Here is an 11,511-nt window from a genome sequence, read left to right on the forward strand (position 1 = left end):
CACCACCTCAAGAATGCTTTAAAGGAAACTTTAGCCCTCAATAAATATGCACATACCTTTCAAACACGGGTATGGAAATTGATAAACCCCTACTTGACCAAGAAACTCAGAGAAGCATTCCTTTCTTTCACTTACCCCAAATCACACACATAAAATCATATTTCCACTTTATACCCTTCTAAACAACTTCCATGATAGATTCTGGGATCAAGGTTGCAAAATTTTGCATGAAATATTTTTACTCCTTTGGTGCAGGAGTAAATTTGTCTTTTCTCACATGGGTATTCACTTTCATCTGTGAACTGTGTATCAAAATGAAATTTTTGAATTTTTCATGATTGTTAAAAGACTTTGGTGGATTAACTGTATGTTAGGTAACTGTGAGCAGTGATTCATGTGGACTCCTACTCCATGCCAATCAGTATTAATCACTTTGATATGATTCGATAGGGGTAGTGATTATAAGTTCTGTATATTAGCTCCCAGAGCTGTGATCTACAGATTGTAAATTCACTGGCTTAATCATAAGAAGCTAACTAGAGCCCCTCCACCTTTGTTTTTCCTTCTTGTGGTGACCTAGCCCAGCACTGCTGAGATTATTCACTCACTCACAAAGTCTCCCAATTTATTTGTGTACCTCTAAATCACTCTCTCTTTTCCAACAAGAGGAGGTGACCATCTTATGATTCCTTAGTCAATGGAGATGCCCCATGCTTTATCCAACCCAAGACAGTCTCTTCCACGCCACACTGCTGATATACCACTTTATGTTTGATACATCATTTTTGGCCCTCAAAGCAAGGCCTATCAATCAATGAGATTCTGTATTTTGCGTAGACCCTCTAGAGTTTTCAAACACTAAACCTTGGTATTAAACCTCCAAAAAAATAAGGGGCTGGAAGAAGGGGGCATCTCAGATTGTGAGGAAGATCTCAGGTCCACTTCATTAGGAGGGAGTATAGACCCTTTTTTAAAGTGCCATTGTCTCAGGGTTCTGCCTCAGTTTCTTTTATGGTAGGTTTGACAATTTAAAACCCCACAGAACCATGTATTAAATCAGTCTGGACATTAATAAGGAATTGGAAACCATTTTGCTTTAAGTGTAAAATCTGAGGGGTGACTATATCAGAGGTACCAAATTTATAGCTCTGACCCTTGGGAACTCTCAAGTGTAATCTGAACCTCATTAAAATGTAACTGGGAAATGTTTAACAAAAGAATTAAAATATAAAACAACACAGATAACATTTATTTGTGGTTTTGTAAATTCATATACAGTTTCAGGAATTACTACTGAACTAGGTGAGTCCAAAGATATTTCCAGATTCTATGAAATATGATCAAATATTGTTACACAAAGGGGCCGTTTTTGGTACAGCTGGAATGGTTGTAGAGTCCACAGCAGTTGGCAAGGGTGTTAGCACTGAATCCTGGGCTTGTTCAGACTTGTGAAAAAGGGAGCTGGCCAGTGTTGTTGAGTGGGATGCTGAAATGGAAAGCCAGAGACATTTGTCAGTCGGTCAGAATTGGATTTCTATTGAGGAAAAATAAGACAAATAGCTTTTTTAGCTATTTCAGCTAAGGGGAAGGAAATATTGACCAATCAGAAATAATCAAGTTGCTTAGTGAAATTTATCACCTCCTTCAAGCCTAGGGATAAATTTCAGGAAGAGCTCCACAATTTTGAGTTAGAGGATCTGAGTTCAAATCTGCCCTCTGACACTGCAGATATCACTTTGAACAAGTCACTTATGTTACCTGGGCCTCAGTTTCCTCATCTGTAAAATGATAGGGTTGGATTAGATGAACTTTAGAGTCCCTTCCCCCCTTCCTGTATTTTTCCTCTCCCTCCAGAATTACATATGACTAGAGAAACAGAGCCTGACCTGTTGTTAATTTAGGCCACTGCCCAAAGCAAAGTTTTATGGCTATGTCACACAGCATACATTCATTCCCAGAGAACAGGTAGGTGACAGAATCACCATGCATACACACCCCATGACCAAGCCATGCCTTCTTGGAGAATTCATTTCTAGAACAACTGAGTGGAAATGACCTTTCTAACCATAACCTAGAGGTCTAGTTTCCTTAAGATGGGAATCATCCTCTTCTGAAAAGATGCTTCAGGTGTCCTAATGCACCTTTCTAACTATAGGATGTTGTAAGCTAAATACAGACCTATAAATCATTATAACTGTAAGAAGATATTTTCCACAAAAGGTCTCTGGAACTCTCTGATGGCACAGAGATCACCCTGAATACATCAAAGCTAGGCTGGTGCAGCATAAAGTCTGACAGGTCCTACTAAACTGGAGGGGACTATGGACTATGGCCTGATGACTGATTACACACATGGCCAAGGGCCAGACCAACTGGATTCAGAGAGGTGCATCACCAGAAGTTGACCATCAGAATGTAATTATTTTTGTCCACAACAACACATTCAGCTGTCTCCAAAGGCCTGGGAAGGGACTGTGATTTGTCTAAGTGAAGGGAACAGTCGCACTGGTACAAGAGGTAAAGGACACTAATTTTAATGGTGAAGTAAAATGGATTTCATATTAATCGGCTAACAACTTAAGAGGAAATTTAAATTGAATAACATTTTAACTCTCTTAAAATGTAATGAAAATGTCATTTCCTCCATGAATACTTCTCACATCCCCTTTGGACTCATACTATACTTTGTTTTACAACTCTAATGCCTTACCTTGTCCTTTTGCATATTAGAATATTTATCCTACTGTTTTATTGCCCCCTGATAGACTCTGAACTTCATGAGGGCAGAAACCTATCTAAATTTTACAAGCCCTGTAATAATAATTTTGTTGCTGTTCAGTCATTTCAGTTATGGTTGACTTTTCATGACCCCTTTTGGGTTTTCTTGGCCAAGATATTGGAGTGGTTTGACATTTCCTTCTCCAGCTTCTTTTACAGATGAGGAAACTGAGGCAAACAAAGTTAAGTGACTTGCCCAGGATCACAGAGTCAGTAAGTATCTGAGGCTAGATTTGAATTCATGAAGATGGGTCTTCATGACTCCAGACTCAATTAGCAACTCTATCCCTGTACCACCCAGCTACCTTCATAATAAGTGAATCTGCTGAGCTTAGAGTCAGAAAGACTCAACTTCCTGAGTTCAAATCCAGCCTCAGGCAGTTACTGTTGTGTGACCCTGGGCAAGTCACTTAACCTTGTTGGCCCCAGTTTCTCAACTGTAAAATGAACTGGAGAAGTAAATGTCAAACCACTGTAGTGTCTCTATCAAGAAAACCTCAAATAGGGTCACAGAGCATCACATGTGACTGAAAAACAATTTAACAACAACAGCATGAAGCCTGAAGTATTATCATAGAAACATGGCTATAAAGCTGAAAGGGACCTCAGGGTCACCCAGTCCATCCTCCCCCATTCTACAAATGATGAAAGTGAGGCCATGGGAAATTTAAGTGACCAGCTTAATTTCACCCAGGTGACTGGTGTCCTTCATGCTTGAAGAAGACCAAAATGACATCATTATGTTAAGGTACATGTATGTGACTGTGGCTGAGCAAACCACTATGAGTTCAGAAGACACTACAACAGATCCAGCACAAATAGTCCGTATGAACATTTGAAGTGACGATGTCTCTAAATTTGTGCATCTCATGTTTCTTTTGAGCTATTACGATTCTCCTTTGATCACAGGGCATCACACATTCTTTGATTTGATCACACCATCCTGCACAGGGTTTTGCCAGTGTCTTCCATGTCTCACAATCTATTCTAAAGTGCTTTTTATTCAACATTTTTATAATTTATGTTAACTTTAAATAGTAAAACTTGAAAAATAAGAAAAGAAAAGAAGCACTGCCATGAGCCCAGCAGAACGTAAAAAAGAATTAAAAATATATGGCTATATATTTATATTTCAAGCAAGCCTATATAATACATACTTCACACTGTAGAACTGTCTGTCTTTTCATTTCCTCCCTACAAGTTTTCTTTTGTTCTCTGTTGTGCACTTTTTACTCTGTTATTTTCTTCTCCCTTCCTTCTCCCTCTCCCCTGATAAGGCTACAATTTGCATGGATACATACAGACACATACACACATACATACACATATATATGTATATGCACATATACACACAAACATAGATGTATCAGAGATATAACCATACGTACCTACCCTTAAATACACATACATGTACTAAAATACCTATAATTATGTTTATATATAGATATATACATTTACATCCATCTATATAAGACTGTACTATACATGTCTGACCTCTGTTTCTCTGAGGGTGGATAATATTTTCCTTCACAATTTTCTTCACATTTTCCTTCACAGCCTTTCCGTATTGTTCTAACTCCACCAACTCATTGTTTTCTATACCATACCAATATTCCAACTTTGTACTGTCTAGTTATTTTAAATAATCTAAAAAAATCAATTAATTTGGTGGATATAGTGTAGTTTCTCTATTTTTCTCTTTTGATTAAATCTACTTTAGTTCTAACTTCATCAGAGATCATGATTACTAACCCTGTCTTTTTTTCCTTGATAAATTCAACTCCTGATCTTTGTTTTATGTTTGTGAATATCTCTTATTTCCTCTCCTGACTGATCATGACTCCCCTACTTGACTCCTACCTGCTTCTTTGCCCTTCTATTACTTAACCTACCCCCCACCAAATATCACTCCCTTATCCTCTCCCCACTTCCTATTCCCTTGGCCTTTTATTTCATTATGAATTTAGAACATTTTTATGTACGTCTAGATTTATATGTATTATTCCATTTTTAACCCATTATTTCTGGAAGCAGAGTTCTAGAACTACCAGCCCTCTTTCCCCATCTAATTCCTTTGTATCAATTCTTCCTCTGGCATTTCATTTATATATGATAATTACTTGTTTTTCCTTTTCCTATATGTCATGTATCATGTCATGCTCAGCTCTACCCCAATCTTTCTTCCTACCTATTCAATTACTGATAATAATCTTAGATACATAATTTATATTTCCTTGCATAAAGAAATAAAGTCTGTCCTTATTGAGTTCCTTGTAAATAGTCTTTGATGGTTACCTTACATATTTCCCTTGGATCTTATATGTAAAATTTTCTATTGTTTTCAAGTCTTTTGCAACAAAATCCTGAAAATCTGGCAATTCCTTGAATACCTTTTTTTTCTATTCGGAATGATGCTGGGTATGATATTTTTAGCCACAATCCTAGTTCTTTTGCTCTTTTATATAGAGTGTTCTGAGCCCTGTGGTCTTTTAGTGCAGCTGCTGTTAGGTCTTGTGTGATTTTAATTGTGGCTCTGCCATATTTGAATTGCTTTCTTCTTATACTTTGCTTATACTGTTTTCTGCTTGAGCTGGGGGTTTCAGAATCAGTTATGACATGCCTCTAAGTTTTCCTTCTAGGAAATCTTTCAGGTGATAACAAAATGGATTTTTTCTATTTCTACTTTCCTCTCTAGTTCTAACACTTCAGGACAATTTTTACTCAGAATCATAAGTTTGTCCTCTTTTGGCACACTGGTGATAAGGGTCTCCAGGTCTTCCTAATATTTTTCTTGAACCTCATCAGGGTTCATCATGGTGAGAGCCTATGCCCTGAAGGTGGCGATAGGGTGCTTTCCTGAAAGTGGTAATCATGGTGTCACAGGGCAGTGGGCAAGTAATGAAGCAGCAGGTGCAGACACACTGTGAATTGTAGTCCCAACCCTGAATACAGGTGGCTCAGGTCATAGGGTTATCTTCCTACAGGACTCAATCTGCAGTGAGATTTGGCAGCCCACTGGATCCCTGAGAAGAATTTTTAAGCACTGCACTATTCGCCTCCCGAGAGGCTAGAAAATGTGCCCCAAAGGCTACCTAGCTGGATCATGGACTGCTTATAGCAACAGGTGAGGATCCTACTCTGGGTGGTAGAAATACAAAAGAAGTACAGAAGCTTTTGCAGCGATGATTCCACTCATCATCGGTACATAGAATGTGCACATGCTTATGGACAACAAGAAATCCAGTAGACTTGAAAGATGAAAGCTCTTGTGAGAAAACTCAGCTAATATCACATGCAAACAACAGCTGTGAGACAATCAAAACTGACAAATGAAGGCCAACTTACTGATGTTGGACCTATACACATGTTTTATTTCTGGAGTGGCTGAAGTGATGTGAACCACCATGAGGTTGTTGTATGTTTTACAATAAAAACTAATTGAGTAGACAAGCTTCTTTGCCTCCCAAAAGGCATGAAAGACCGTCCAATGACACCATGATTGCCACTTTCAGTAAAGTACCCCCTCAATACCATCAGTATATATGCTTGCACCATGATGAACCCTGACGAGGTTAAAGAAAAATTTTGGGGGTAGAGCCAAGATGGCAGAGTAGAAAGATGGACCTGTAGATGCTTCCTGACATACCCTACAAAATACCTGTAAAAAATGTCTTTAAACGAATTCTAGAGCTAGAGAAGCCATAAAATGAAAGAGTGAAAGAGATTTCTTCCAAAGACAGCCTGGAAGGTCAACTGGAAATGTCTATCACCCCAAGGGTGAAGGAGAGCACAGCCCAGTGTGGGTCGTAGGGCATTGCAGGGACAGAACCCAGAACAGGCTTCAGGGCACAAGCAGCACCAGCAGTTCCCAGATTGCTCAACTCACAAATGCCACAGACAACTTCAAAGGTCAGTGAGAAAGTTCCTTCATGTAGGAGAAGGGAACATGGTCTGGACTGCCTTCATGAGCCACTACTGAGGCAGTGTCCATTTTTGGAACCCTCTGCCAAAAGCCCCTGGGTGAACTGAGTGGCTGAAATGAATCTCAGCCCTGAGCTCAGTCCTGGGGTGAGGAGGAGTACTGGTGTGGTGGAGGTGGAGGCAGTTGTGGAGAGGGAATTCTACTCTCAGGTTTAGGGCAGAAAAGTTTTTGAATGTTCCCAAACGAGTACACAGGCCAGGAGAGAACTAAACTCCTCTCCCTTGATTGTCGCACCTTGGAGGAATTGAGAACTTATAGGTCCCCACAGTATATTCCCCTTGACAAAGGACTCAAAAGTCAAGTAATTTGCTGGGGAAATGTCCAAAAAAAAGGGAAAGCATAGGACTGTTTCTTTGTGAACAGGTATTTTCTTCCATCCTTTCAGATGAGGAAGAATAATGCATACTGTCAGAGGAAATCAAGGCTTCTGCATCCAAAACCTCCAAAATAAATAGACAATGGTCTTAGACTATGGAAGAGTTCAGCAAGGATTTTGAAAATCAAGAAAGAGAGGTGGAGGAAAAATTGGGAAGAGAAATGAGAGCAATGCAAGAAATCATGAAAAGTGAGTCAACAGCTTGCTTAAGACACCCAAAAAAAATTCTGAAGAAACTAACACCTTTAAAAATAGGCTAACTCAATTGACAAAAGAGGTCCAAAAAGCCAACGTGGAAAAGAATGCTTTAAAGAGTAGAATTAGCCAAGTGGAAAAGGAGGCTCAAAAGCTCACTGAAGAAAATAATTCTTTAAAAATGAGAATGGAGCAGATGGAAGATAATGACTTTAGGAGAAGCCAAGAAATTACAAAACAAAACCAAAAGAATGAAAGAATAGAAGATACTGTGAAATATCTCATTGGAAAAACAACTGACCTGGAAAATAGATCCAGGAGAGACAATTTAAAAATTATGGGAGTACCTGAAAGCCATGATCCAAAAAAGAGCCTAGACATTATCTTCCATGGAATTAGCAAGGAAAACTGTTCTGATATTCTAGAACCAGAGGGTAAAATATTGAAAAAAAAATCCATCAATCACCTCCTGAAAGAGATCCAAAAAAAGAAACTCCTAGGAACATTGCCCAAATTCCAGAGTTCCTAGGTCAAGGGGAAAATATTGCAAGCAGATAGAAAGCAACAATTCAAGTATGGTGGAAATACAATCAGGATAACACAGGATCTGGCAGCTTCTACGTTAAGGGATTGAAGGGCTTGGAATGTGATATTCCAGAAGTCAAAGGAACTAGGATTAAAACCAAGAATCACCTACCCAGCAAAACTGAGTATAATACTTCAGGGGAAAAATGGTCATTCAATGAAATAGAGGACTTTCCAACATTCTTGATAAAAAGATCAGAGATGAAAAGAAAATGTGACTTTCCAAGACAAGAATCAAGAGAAGCATGAAAACGTAAATAGGAAAGAGTAATAATAAAGGACTTTCTAAAGCTGAACTGTTTACATTCCTACATGGAAAGATAATATTTGTAACTCTGGAGATTTTTCTCAGTATTTAGGTAGTTGGAGAGATTATACATGCACACACACACACACATGCACACACACACATACACATACACACATAGAGAGAGAGACAGCACAGGGTGAGTTGAATAGGAAGGGATGATATCTAAAAAAATAAAATTAAGGGGTGAGAGAGGAATATATTGGGAGGAGAAAGGGAGAAATGGAATGGGGCCAAATATCTCTCATAAAAAAGGCAAGAAAAAGCTTTTTCAACAAAAGAGAAAAAAGGGGAGGTGAGAGGGAAAGTGAAATTTACTCTCATCACATTTGGCTCAAGGAAGGAACAACTTGCTCACTCAATTTGATATGAAAAACTTATCTTCCACTACAGGAAAGTAGGGGAGAAGGGGACTAGTGGAGTGGGGCTGATGATAAATGGGAGGGCAAATGAGAGGAGAGAGTAATTAGAAGTAAACACTTTTGGATAGGGACAAGGTCAAAAGAGAGAATAGAATAAATAGAGGGCAGGGTAAGATGGAGGGAAATAGAGTTGTCTTACACAACATGACTTTTATGGAAGTCTTCTGAAATGCTACACATATGTAGGCTATATTGAATTGCTTGCCTTGACAGTGGGGATGGGAGGGGAGGGAAGAAGGGAGAGAAGTTGGAACTCAAAGTATTAGGAACAAATGTTGAGAATTGTTTTTCTGTACAACTGGGAAATAAGAAATACAGGTAATGGGTTTTAGAAATCCATCTTACCAACTAAGAAAAGAGAGAAGATGAGGATAAGGGAAGTGAGGGGTGTATTAGAAGGGAAGGCATATTGAGGGAAGGGGCAATCAGAATGCAAGGCATTATGGAGTGGGGGAGGGGAGAGATGGGGAGATAATTTGGAACTCAAAATTTTGTAGAAATCAATGTTAAAAACTAAAAATAAATAAACATTAAAATTTAAACTAAATAAATAAAATTAACAGAATAAAAAAAGAAACATTTTGTGCCACCATAAAAGAATATATTCAGAGATGGATGAAGGTCTATGAGTATTCCTGGGTATATATCTGTGTTTTGCATATGTCTTTGAGAGGGCTAATGAATTTTCCTAGTTAAAAGTTCTTAGCTAACTAATAAATCTTTGCAAACTGGGAATCTGGGTTTTTCAGTTATTTGTTCTATGTTCTCAGGCCTCCTATAACTAATAGCTCTGCTTGATTTGGACATTACTCATTGGACACAGAAACCCTCTTTCCTCTTGGGTGACAAAGGAAGGAGGATCAGGCTCCAGGAGCAGTGTAAATCAGTGAGACAGGAATCTGTGCCTCGTTCTAATTCCAATACCTCCCAGGAAGGGGGCTTTAGGTACAAGCTCAAGAGAGGCTCAGGTGAGGAAAAAAGGAAGAGGGGAAAAATACTTCATTTGGGAGGGATTCATCTTTGAGAAAACAATTTGGCTCAAAGCAAAGCCATCTACCTATCTATGTTTACTTTTGAGGTGATCATTACAACTTGGGGATCCTTAATATTTGTTATATCATGGACATTGTAACACTGTAGCAGCCTTGGAAACCTATCCCCTTTCTTGAAAAAATGTTTTTCAATACATAAATTTCATTACATAGGAATATAAAGAAAACCAATTCCACTGACATCATTATAAAAATCATTTTAAAAATAAAAGTTCACAGAGCCCTGGGAAATTCTGCTTTTACTGGAATACCATAACAACCTGTGATAACATCGGAGACTAGTGGTCTATCCAGCTTAGAAGTCTGCCTTTGACAATTGCAGCAGTGATTTTGGTGAAAGTCCATCATGGGATTCAAGGGACAACTTCCATTTCTAGCTTGGTATACATCTCATCTCTTCAACCTAACCTATTGACATATATTTTCAGCCTTACTACTCCTTGGTATGAATTGTATGAATTTTATATAGTATTCTTGTGCATTCTAAAACAACTTCTTTCCAGCTTCATGCCGTATTAACTTTCTTGTGGGAGGAAATGTAGGTGAACTCCCCTCACCTTTAACACTCATCATCGAAAGGTCAAGTTCTAACATCTTTTTCCTTTTATCTACCTGTCCACAATTACAATCAATTCCTTCCTACAACCCCTTGCTACATGATAACAGCTTCCAACCTTTCCATTTCACATTTAGCACTCAGATTATATGCACTGCTACTGTGATTAGTAGCTACCCCTTAGTTTAGTACTTGACCCCTGATCAATTCCCCTGCCACAAAGAGGCTCCTTTGAGGGAATGCAGGAGGAGTCAGGAATCAGAGGGTCCTCACCTCTGGAAGAGTTCTCTGCAGCACATGTAGATTTCATAGCTAGGACTGATGAAATCTGTTGTGTTCAAGAAAGAGGCACAGTTGGCCTCAGGTCCTCTGGGGACATAGAGGATTCCTGGATGAAGGAGATAAAAAGTATTGGACAAGAAGGAGGCCCCAAACATACATTCTCTGTCCTTTGGAATGCAAACTCATAACCCTTGGGAATTTCCTTTATACTATAGGATTGGGTTACCTTATTTCAACCCAGATACTTGGATAATTAGATTATGCCCTGCTTAAAACCAAAAAGTAGGTATGAGGAAAGCTGACAGAGGTACCTACCTGCCACACAGGCATTGACCAGAGATACACAGGATCCTGTCAAGAGGGCCCTTGTTACCACTTTGGCAAAGTCACTCTTCAGTTGGGGCACCATTGAAGCTTCAGGGATTGGGAGAGAAAAGGAACTTAGTGTTGGTACCTCATATTCCACAAAATCAAGCCTACTGTGAGCCCCCACTGGCAATAATTCAAAAGAATAAAACATGCTTCAAAATCATCTGTGTCCCCTGCAAGCTTACCACTAAGAGGGTAGATACAAAAGTGACCCAAAATGGCTCCATGAATTGTTATGTATCTGTTCTAAGTGATCACTGGTCTGGAGACTTCCAGGAACATGTGTATCCAACGCAAAAGTTTCAAGGCAAGATTGGCTGACCTAGTTAATTCCAGGGCCACCCTATAGCAAGACCAAGTCTTAGCAATGCTACCTTAATTGTTCCAACATCCCAAGGGTCCTATGGATCAAGTTTGATTTGAGGTTGCTCCAGATTGGAGCAAACCCCCTGTACCTTTCCCGGTCAGAATTTCCAAGGCTTGGCAAGAGTCGGATTAACCTCTAGAGAGAGACAGGAATAATGTCTTCTTCATTCAGTCCTGGCCATAATGTATTTGTCTTCCTCTCAGAGGCTGTCTCACATTTAATCAATAGTTCACTTTCAGA

At 39.0% G+C, this 11,511-nt stretch overlaps 1 pseudogene; it reads right to left on the minus strand.

Annotated features, from left to right (window-relative positions):
* Positions 1-1,228: 1,228 nt before the first annotated feature.
* The window catches only part of LOC140514382 (sodium/nucleoside cotransporter 2-like), a 37,334-nt pseudogene continuing 27,051 nt past the window's right edge, over positions 1,229-11,511 (minus strand).

The sequence above is a fragment of the Notamacropus eugenii genome, chromosome 7, assembly GCF_028372415.1.
Source record: "Notamacropus eugenii isolate mMacEug1 chromosome 7, mMacEug1.pri_v2, whole genome shotgun sequence".
NCBI lineage: Eukaryota > Metazoa > Chordata > Mammalia > Diprotodontia > Macropodidae > Notamacropus > Notamacropus eugenii.